General features: G+C 48.1%; 1 protein-coding gene across 3 annotated transcripts in view; it reads right to left on the reverse strand.

Moving 5' to 3' along the window:
* LOC144603476 (fatty acyl-CoA reductase 1) overlaps positions 1-11,110 on the reverse strand; it is a 94,097-nt gene extending 82,987 nt beyond the window's left edge. Inside the window, exon 1 of one of the 3 annotated variants that reach the window (XM_078416703.1) lies at positions 10,975-11,110. The gene's annotated coding sequence lies outside the window, so the exon portion shown is untranslated. Of the gene's footprint in view, positions 1-5,001; positions 5,064-10,675; positions 10,785-10,974 lie in introns of those variants that run through there. The other 2 variants (XM_078416700.1, XM_078416704.1) reach the window with 2 other exon arrangements.
* Positions 11,111-11,362: the final 252 nt, after the last annotated feature.

Consider the following 11,362-nt stretch of genomic DNA (forward strand, 5'->3'; position numbering starts at 1 on the left):
TCCACGCCCCGCCGTTGCTCCCCGAAGGCGAAGCTCCCCTCTCGACGTTCCCGGTTTGCTTCCACTCGACGCTCCATGTATGCCCAGGTATGTGTGGCGCCAAAACCGCCTCGATGCCCGCTGTCCCTCCCCGACCGACACTCCCTCACGCGATGCTCGCCGCCATTAGTGTGGCGCCAAACCGCCGTTGCCCCACGCCGCTTCGTGCCGGGGGGTGGGGAGAAGATGAGGGGGGGGGGGAAGATGAGGGGGGGGGGGAAGATGAGGGGGGGGGGAAAGAAGAGGGGGGGGGAAAGAAGAGGGGGGGGGAGAAGGGGGGGGGGAGAAGATGAGGGGGGGGAAGATGAGGGGGGGGGAGAAGATGAGGGGGGGGGAGAAGATGAGGGGGGGGGAGAAGATGAGGGGGGGGGAGAGAAGATGAGGGGGGGGGAAGATGAGGGGGGGGAGAAGATGGGGGGGGAGAAGATGAGGGGGGGGAGATGAGGGGGGGAGAGAAGATGAGGGGGGGAGAAGATGAGGGGGGGAGAAGATGAGGGGGGGAGAAGATGAGGGGGGGGAAGATGAGGGGGGGGAGAAGATGAGGGGGGGGAAGATGAGGGAGAGAAGATGAGGGGGGGAAGATGAGGGGGGGAGAGAAGATGAGGGGGGGAGAGAAGATGAGGGGGGGGGAAGATGAGGGGGGGAGAAGATGAGGGGGGGGAAGATGAGGGGGGGGGAAGATGAGGGGGGGGGGAAGATGAGGGGGGGAGAGAAGATGAGGGGGGAGAGAAGATGAGGGGGGGGAAGATGAGGGGGGGAGAAGATGAGGGGGGGAGAAGATGAGGGGGGGAGATGAGGGGGGGGAGAAGATATGGGGGGGGAGAAGATGAGGGGGGGGGAAGATGAGGGGGGGAGAGAAGAAGAGGGGGGGGAGAAGATGAGGGGGGGGGATGAGGGGGGGGAGAAGATGAGGGGGGGGAGAAGATGAGGGGGGGGAGAGAAGAAGAGGGGGGGAGAAGATGAGGGGGGGAGAGAAGGAGGGGGGAGAGAAGATGGGGGGGGGGAGAGAAGATGGGGGGGGGGGGAGAAGATGAGGGGGGGGGAGAAGATGAGGGGGGGGGAGATGAGGGGGGGAGAGAAGAAGAGGGGGGGAGAAGATGAGGGGGGGGGAGAAGATGAGGGGGGAGAGAAGGAGGGGGGGAGAGAAGGAGGGGGGAGAGAAGATGAGGGGGAGAGAAGATGAGGGGGAGAAGGAGGGGGGGAGAGAAGGAGGGGGGAGAGAAGGAGGGGGGAGAAGATGAGGGGGGGAGAGAAGAGGAGGGGGGAGAGAAGATGAGGGGGGGAGAAGGAGGGGGGAGAGAAGGAGGGGGGGAGAAGAGGAGGGGGGGAGAAGATGAGGGGGGAGAAGAGGAGGGGGGAGAAGGAGGGGGGAGAGGAGGGGGGGGAGAAGAGGAGAGGGAGAAGGAGGGGGGGAGAAGATGAGGGGGAGAAGATGAGGGGGGGAGAAGGAGGGGGAGAGAAGGAGGGGGGAGAAGATGAGGGGGGGAGAAGATGAGTGGGGGAGAAGGCGGGGGGGCGAAGATGGGGGGGGGGGGAAAGGAGGGGGGGAGAAGATGAGGGGGGGGGAGAAGGAGGGGGGGGTGATGAGGGGGGGAGATGATGACGGGGGAGAAGATGAGGGGGGGGAGTGACGCCAAGCCGCCGTGCTCCCGCCGCTTGATGCCCGGGGGGGGGGGGGGGGGGGAGAAGGGGGAGTGGCGCCAAACGTGCATAATGGAATAGTTAGTAAAGAAGAATATTTTGTATCAAAAAATATAATAATGAATTGAGGATTTTAAAAGAAAAAAATCTTGCTCAACCAAACTTAAATTTTATTTGGAGGAAATAGCCAACAGTGATAATGTAAGTGTAATTTATATAGACTTTCAAAATGACTGATAAGATATCCTGAAATAGACTAATGAATATGATCAGAGAAGGCAGTGTCATGGAACAAGTTGCAAAAAGAATTACTTGCTGGCTTCCCAGATAAAAAGCCCATTTCCTCCACGGATGCTGCCTGGCCCACTGAGGCACTCCAACACTTTGTGTTTTGCTCAAAATTTCAGCATCTGCTGTTTCTTGGAGCTTATATCAAATGCATCTGACAAAAGTAATATTTTTGAAATGAGAAATGATTGAAATATGACTAAACAAAAATCTACAAAAAGGGGTTGCATAGTGGTGCAACTGCGAGAGCTGCTGTCTCACAGCATCAGTTCGATCCTGACCCGGGTTCGATCCTGACCTTGGTTGCTGTCTGTGTGGAGTTCGCATGCTCTCCCTGTGACCGCATAGGTTTCCTCTGGGTGCTCTGGTTTCTTCCCACATCCCAAAGATGTGTGGGTTTGTAGGTTAATTGGCCTCTGTAAATTGACCTTAAGGAGCAGGGAGTGGATGAGAAAGTAGCAAAACAGAAGTATTGGGAACAGATAATCGATAGCATGAACTCGCAGGCCGAACGACATGTTTCCATGTTATTATCTCTAAACTAAAACTAAAGTTTAATCCGAATCCCGGGTTTTAACTTAAAAAGAACAAAACAAAATTATTTTAAGTATGAGGCAGGAATTGGCTATGGTGGACTGGTAAACTACATTAAAAGATATGAAACTAGTCAAGCAATGGTAACATTTAAAGAATTACTAGACCAAGTGAACCCGTTGGGCCCAAACCTCTCCTGCATTGGTGCAGCACCCTCTCCTTCCCCCACTCCATCCCCCTCAACCCCCCTTATCTTCCCTCCCTCCACCCCCCCCCCCCCCCCTACCTAGTCCCTAGGAGATTGATTTAAACTTTAAAATGTGAATAACTTTAAAAATATTTCAATGAAACTTCTTCCATTAGCACCAAAGGGACTACGGTGAGTAAGGTGGACCTAAAATTGTTGCGCTATCGTACACCGTTTTGGCTGTAGTTCAGGAACAAACAAACAAACAAACAAATGAGAGTTTTAGTATTGCACACTAGTTTAACATATATACTCCCCTGAGGCAGGGGTGTATATATTTGGCTAATGAGAGATAATACCGTAACAATCTGACACGTGGACACCGTTGAGACTTTGCTAGTGCCAGATGAGCCAGTTTTTCCTATTAATGCCAAAATATTTTTCTTTACATGTTACAAAATGGTATAATAGATTTTCTGGGAGCATAATGAGTTTAAAGGGAGTGTGACACCTCTCAAGGCAATTCTGGCTTTCAAGACAAATTACTTCAAAAAAGATTGTTGAGTTAGTAAGAAATTGAGAAACACCCTAAAATAAATCAATAAAAAGACAAAGTGCTGGAGCAACTCTTTGTGTCTGAAGAAGGTCCCAACGCAAAACATCACCTATCCATGTTCTCCAGAGATGCTGCCCGACCCGTTGAGTTACTCCAGCACTTTGTGTCCCTTTGTCTATTAACCAGATCTGCTGTTCTTTGTTTCTACATCTTTAATGCCCTACATTGAAAGGGGTGCAGTGCAAAACCTAGATCAAATATATGCGCAAGCTAAACAAATTACAGAATCACCTTTAGCGAATGTTATTTCTGCCGCGAGCATAATATGATAATGAAACCAAAATAGTTTCGGAAAGTGACTTGCTCCTTTAGCAACCAGAATGATTTCAAGTAGAATTTATCATTGTCTTACCAAACTAAAATGCATTTAACAAAAGATCAACATTCCTTTTCTTTAATGTCATATTGTTAATGGCAAAATTTCATGCTGTATTTTTCATCTTAAAGTTTCCCAAGTTGATCTTTTACCACACTTGAACAATACCATATCTGTATATTTATAGCAAAAAAACATAAAGTGGCAGAGTAACTCAGTGAGTCATTTCTGGAGAACGTGGATAGGGTCAGGATGCTTCGTCATGCCCCAGTTTGAAGAAGGGTGCTGACCCAAATCATTGCCTATCCATGCTCTCCAGAAATGCTACCTGACCTGTTGGGTTATTGCACTTTGGATTTTTTGCTCAAGATTATGGCATCTGCAATTCTTTGTGCCTTTGTATATTTAAAGGTTTTTATCCCCGCAGGGGTAATTGTAAAAGTGAAGTCTATGGATGTCAAGAAAACTTATGTTAATAGCTGGATTATTATAGCTGACACAAAAGGAGGATGTTAGTGACACTAAATCGCCCCAACACCAGGACATTACTACAGGAGTTCACAGTAAGGTCCTAAGCCTAGTTGTTTCACTTCCATGGGTATTCAATTCCATTGCCAACTCTTCAGCAAATAAAGCAGTCCCTGCCCACTACACAAGACATGGCCAATGTTCAGGCATGGGGTGAGAAGTGGTCACAAAGCACTTACTCTTAGTGTAGAATGGCACAATCAATCTCCCCAACATCAATGACCAGGGGGTCACCACTGGCCAGAAATGCACTTTAAACCAACCACATAAACACCATGACAGCCCACATCTTTGTCACCATTTACTAGGCACCAATCAGGCATGTGGTGGAATTACCTACCAGGATGAGTACAATGTCAACAGGTCTCAGCAAGGTCAGCATCATCCAGTACAATAAAGCACACTTGATGGACTGCAACCACCACCCTAAACGCCATTACGGGCCTAATGTGTACCAAGTACAAAATTTACTCTGACAGAACCTCCCAATCCTACGACTTCTACAACCAAGGAGAATACTGGTTAAAGTAGCAGTTCAACAACTGCTTCTCACAGGCGTTTACAGATGGGAAAGTAATGGCCAGATCACAAAAAAAGTAAATAAATAAAAACAAATTGCAGGCTATGCTAAAGTAGTTGAAAACTGCAGCCTCCAGTTTCAAGAACAACTTCTTCACATCAACCACCAGATACTTGAACACGACATAACCTTAACCACCAGCCTTAGCAACCATAATCCACTATGGACTTTGTTTTGGCAGCACTGCCTACTTTGGTTTTGCACTATTATGGTCTGTTTACCTTGAATTACCGAGAATTAATTTATTGTATTGTTGATTATTATATATTTACCTGTGCGTTGTTGCACTTACAAGCCTGTTAAGCTGCAGCAAGAAATAATTTCATTGTTCCATTGCTGTTTGGCAATTAAACACTCGAGTTTGGTTCTTCAAATAGCCAGACTCTGCAAATGCGTATCACAGTTGGGAAATGAAAGTAATGTACATCTGCAATAGCATTGCAATGTTGTAACAGGAAGGGCGGTGCGACAATGCATTTACACAAGAATCATGCTTGTGCCACTTCCTGCACTCTGCCAATTATAGCTATTCCAATGACACAAATGAAGTCCTCCAGTGCTGAATAGGTGATGTGGCAGTGCACACTTTGGATGGGATACTACACTACTCTGGTCAGTAAAGCTGCCAGGATCAAGCCATCAACTAACATATATTGCTCTCACTGTCATCATTCCTTACATTTACAGTAAACAGTTAGTGATACAGCCACCAAAAAAGCTGCAATCAAGGTTCTGTTTAAACTAGAAAAATTGAAAAGAGGCGGGTAATCGTTCAGTTTATATCTGTTGCAAAGCATAGTCTTAAATGATCCCAAGTCCAATTTAATCATTGGTGAAACTGAAGGTGATGGCTCCAACTGTTAAACCTCTCAGTATATCTTGTGCTTTTGTTACTGTGAAGCAAACAACTTTTGCCCAGTCCTTCTCACACTTGTCACCTCTATCGACCTATCACTTACCATGCTTTGTCTCACCCCACCTCTCTTTTCCAGCTTTCTCCCCCCTCCCCCCATCCCTGACTCTATGTCTGAAGAAGGGACCCGACCAAAAACATTGCCTGCCCGTTCCCTCCACACATGCTGCCTAATACACGGAGTTCCTCCAGCACTATGTGTTTAGCTCAAGGTTCCAGCATTTCAGTGCACCACCAGACTCAGGAACAACTTCCCCTTTATTATCAGCTTCTGAACAATCCTTCCATATGCTAGAGTACTGCCCGATTCACCTACTCCACACTGGACATTGTCTCTGGCACTGATGTGTTACAATGCTGAGAACTAGATTCTGCATTCTGTATCCCCTTTGCTCCATCTATTACACGCATTTGGCTTGATTGTTTTGTATGTTATCTAAACAGATCAGATAGTACTGTACATAAATACCAAGCTTTACACTATACCCCGGTACACGTGATAATAATAAACATAAATCTAAGCATCTATTTCTCATGTGAACTCGTAAGATTGCAATTATGTTTTTCTCATATCTGAACTAATGTATGTTATTGAGAGAGCTTTTCCTGCTTTGCTATGCCACGGAGTAAGGTCCATGTCCAACCGTTCACTCCCTTGAAAAGCTAAAAAGGCTATTGGTGTAATAGTGTTTTACAAGAGAACAGAAAAATGATCAAGCATTGCATAATTACTTCAGTCTGAAGGTGTGTCTTGACCCGAAACATCACCTATCCATGTTCTCCAGAGATGCTGCCTGACCCGCTGAGTTACTCCAGCACACTGTGAAACGTCACCTATCCGTGTTCTGCAGAGATGCTGCCTGACCTGCTGAGTTTCCTCCAGCACTTTGTGCCCTTTTGACACAATTACAGAGACACACTAATATCAAGGCACCAGGAGGTATCAGCCCAGAGATTATTTAGAAACATGTATATATCCACTATGAGCTGGGCATCGTTTTATAATTCTGACCACTGAAAGTTACAGCGTTGGAACATGTCCATCGGCCCATTTAGTCCACACCAACCATTGATTACCCTTTCACACTAGTTCTACGTTATCCCACTTTCTCATCCACTCCTATACACTAGGGGCAATTTACCAAGGTCAACCTACAAACCCACGTGTCTTTGGGATGTGGGAGGAAACTGGAGCACCCAGAGGAAACCCGCACATTCACAGAGAGAACATACAAACTCCACACAGACAGTGCCCAATGTCTGGATCGAAGCCGGGTCTCTGGCGCTGAGGCAGTAACTCTACCAGCTGTGCCACCCACTCTATTGGTGGGGACCAGGTTATGGTGATGCCATTGGAATGTCAACATGAGGTGATTGGAGACTTCTCTTTTTGGAGCAGATGTCTGCTGGTATTTGTGTGACTCAAATGTTATTTGACATCCTTCAGCAGTTGGCTGAATGTTGTCTAGTTCCTGTCCCACGAGGGAAGCTTTGCTTCATTTGCCAAGAAGTTGTGAAAGGTATTGGTCAATAGACAATAGAAAATAGGTGCAGGAGAAGGCCATTCGGCCCTTCGAGCCAGCACCGCCATTCAATGTGATCATGGCTGATCATTCTCAATGGTCATTGTGCAACTACCAGCAACATCCTGACCTCTGATCTCATGGACGAAGGATGTTCTTTGGTGAAGCAGCTGATGATGGTTGAGGCAAGGCACTACCTTGAGGAGCACCTGCAGATTGGATGACTGACCTTGACTATGTGAAATAACTCCTTTTGATAACCACTGGCCTCATCAGAATGAGTCATACAGCAAGTAAACAGGCCATTTGGCCCCACTTGTCCATGCCCACCAAGATGCCTCCTGCTGATCTAGTTGGTCTCAATCAGTCAAATGTGATCTTGATGTCAAGCACAGTCACTCTCACCTCTGGAATTCAATTCCTTGGTCCACGTTTGGGGGTTTCCATCGTATTAGTTTCAATTGAGAGCAGATTGATTGATGGAAAAATACAGCATGAAAACCAGCCCTTTGGCCCATCACATCCTTGCTGATCATCAATCACCCGTTAACACTAGCTCCAGGTTATCCCACTTTCTCATCCAGTCCCTACACACTAGGGACAATTTACACAGGCCATTTAACCTACAAACGTGCACATCTTTGGGATGTAGGAGGAAACCAGAGCACTTAGAGAAAACCTAAGCAGTCACAGGGAGAACGTGCAAACTCCACACAGACAGCAGTCAAGGTCAGGATCAAACCCGAGTCTCTGGCACCGAGGCAGTAGCTCCACTAGCTAAGCCACAGTGTTGTAAATAAATTGAGTGAGTTTACCCTTTTTTATGTGAATGGGATATGGCTGGTAAAGTTTCCACTTTCCTAACTGGAGGAATAGGTGGTTAAATGTGCAGCTAGTTCTAAAGCCTTAGTCTTCTCTACTTCAACGAAGATGTTATCTGGAGTCATGACCTTTACTGCAGCAGTTCTTTCAACTAGTCCTTGACACCGCCTCGACATATCTCTAATTGTCTGGAGATTGGCTTCTCAAAACGTAATGATCACTGAAGAAGGGTCTTGTCACAAGAAAGTCTGGGTTATTCTAGCACTTTGTATTTTGCTCATGACAATGTATTATGCGGATACAAGGAACTACAGATGCTGATTTACTAAAAAGATTTACATGCCAGAGTAAGTAATGCTGTAATTGTCTCATTAAGAGCAAAGGAAAAGTTTTCATACACCATTTTGCACACAATTTTCTTATTGTGGACATCTCGGTAGAGATTTTTCCATGGATGCTGTCCAATCCATTTAGTTACGCCAGCATTTTGTGTCTTTTAACCAGAATTCTGCCCGGATTAGAGGGTATTAGCTGTAAGGGGGGGTTGGACAGACTTGGATTGATTTCTTTGGAGTGATGGAAGTTGAGGGGAGTGCTGATAGAAGTGTGTAAAATTATGAGTGGCATAGATAGGGTTGACATTCAGAACCTTTTTCCCCTCAGGTGGAAATGTCAAAGACTAAAGAGAGTAGCTTTAAGGCAAGAGGGGCAAAGTTTAAAGGAGATGTGCATAGCAAGGTTTTTTTACACGGAGGGTGGTGGGGGCCTGGAACATGCGGCCAGGGTGGTGGTGGAGACAGATATGATAGTGGTGTTGAAGAGGATTTTACAGAGGCACATGGATATGCAGGGAACAGAGGGATATGGATCACGTGCAGGTAGAGGACATCAATTTAACTTGGCATCATATTCGATAGACACTGTGGGCCTAAAGGCCTATTCTGCATAACAATAAGATTTAGGAGATTTCCCACCCAGGTTGTTTCCTTAATGCTTCAAAGGCAAATATATCCTTGGCAAGGGTGGTGCAGCTGGTAGAGCTGCTGCTTCTCAGCACCAGAGACCCAGATTCAATCCTGATCTCGGGTTCTGCCTGCGTGGAGCTTGCATGTTCTCCCTGTGCCCGCATTGGTTTCCTCCCACATTCCAAAGACATGCAGGTTTGGAGATGAATTGGCTTCTGTAAATTGCCCCTAGTTTATGGGGATTGGTTGTGATAATGGGATACCATAGAACTAGTGTGAATAGGTTATCAATGGTGCCATGGGCCAAAGGGCCTGTTTCCATGCTGTATATTTCAAACTATCAAAATGTTACCTTCACCCAACTTGTGCTCTTATGAAGAAACAATGAACTGCAGATACTAGTTTACAAAAAAAGACAAAGTTCTGGAGTAACTCAGCGGGTCAGGCAGCATCTGTGGAGAACATGGATAGGTGACGTTTCACAGAGTGCTGGAGTAGCTCAGCGGGTCAGGCAGCATCTTTGGAGAACATGGATAGGTGACGTTTCGGCTTGGGCCCTTTCCTCGGACCCTGTGCTCTAATATTTTCCCTGGAGAGAAGGAATGGGAGACGTTTCGGCTCTGAAGAATGGTCACCCATTCCTTCTCTCCAGAGATGCTGCCTGTCCCGCTGAGTTACTCCAGCATTTTGTGTCTATTTTCTGGTGTGTGTGTTCGCTCCACCTTCTCGCTCAGACCCATCGTCCCGAAGCCTCCCCGCGTATCTCCAGGTCACATTTTCTTTTTTTTTTAATCACTGTGAAATTAATCTAAATATAACCCATCGATTAAAATAACTTCACCCCGGCGAGACAGCGGATGGCAACAGAGTTGTCTCTCATCTCCAGAGCTGAGAGATAACGTCAATGCTCAGATAAGATTTGGGGGGGGGGGGGGATAGGGTGCATGAGATGGGCTGAACGGCCCTCCTCATCCGGTGGCTGGAAGGAGATGACTCCCGGTGTTACCCATCCACGAGGGACGGTGCTGGGGGACTCCGGCAGTTACAGTACGGCGATCATTGTCAAATACAACACGTGCAATACATGGGAGGGGGAGACGGAGAATGCGAGGGATTTACAACAGCCCACCGTGGTGGGTCCACAGCCGGGCTAGAGCCACACACACACACCCTCCACACACATACATACCCACACACACATCACACCACCCCCACACACACACATCACACACCCCACACACACACACATCAGACCCCACACACACACAGAGCCGTGGCTGCCTCTGTGTGTACCGGCAACATCTTCCCGTCCTGCCCCGTTCCGCACAACCTCACTGCGGAGCGCACATTGAATGAGGGAGACAGAGGCGCAAAGAGCAGCCGAGGAAATGACAAGCTGGCTCCATTGGCACAGGCTCCCCACGCCAGCTACAGCCAGCGGTGGGGCCAGAGACAGCGAGACACTCACACACAGCGATACAGAGAGAGACACTCACACAGCGACACAGAGAGAGACACACAGAGAGAGACGCTCACTCACACAGCGATACACAGAGACACACAGTCACACACAGAGAGATAGATACACACAGAGACAGAGAGAGATACAGACAGACAGTGACAGACAGACACAGGGAGCCCCAGCCTGGGGGGGGGGGGGGGGGACGACGACAGGCGAGTGTCCAGTGTGGGTAGGGCATAAAGGGCGAGTGTTGGTCCTTACCGTGCCGGCATGGATCGCTGCTGTCCCGCTCACCCTCCACGCCAAGGGAGCGGCTCCGGCCGTGACAGCCCCGCCGCTGCTGCACCTCCCCCGGCCCGGCCCCCAGCACAGGCGCCGCCGCCCCCATCAGCCGCTCCCCGCCTCTGCTGGAACATGTAGTCTGTAGACCATCTCCCCCCCGCCCCGCAATAACCCACCGCCTCGCAATAACCCACCCCCCGCCCCGCAATAACCCACCGCCTCGCAATAACCCACCCCCCGCCCCGCAATAACCCTCCCCCCGCCCCGCAATAACCCACCGTAGGATAGAGCTAGTGTACGGGGTGAACGCTGGACGGCGCGAACACGGGGACAGAAGGGCCTGTTTCCACGCTGTATCTCCAAACTAAACTAAAACATTTCACAACTGCAGTATATTTTACCAAACACTTGTACTTTGAAACAAAAGCACACAACATATGAAAGTATTGCGTAGAACACAAAGTACTGGAGTAGCCCAGTGGGACGGGCAGATTCTCTGGACTAAATAGATAAGTGAGGTATGGGGCATCTTGGTCAGCATGGGCAAGTTGGGCCAAAGGGCCTGTTTCCATGCTGTATATCTCTATGAACATTTGCACAATTGCATTTCACCATTAATTAAGACAAAATCTTATCATCCCTGTTAACGTCCTTGTTTTTATATAC

This window comes from Rhinoraja longicauda, chromosome 20 (assembly GCF_053455715.1).
Source record: "Rhinoraja longicauda isolate Sanriku21f chromosome 20, sRhiLon1.1, whole genome shotgun sequence".
Taxonomy (NCBI): Eukaryota; Metazoa; Chordata; class Chondrichthyes; order Rajiformes; family Arhynchobatidae; genus Rhinoraja; species Rhinoraja longicauda.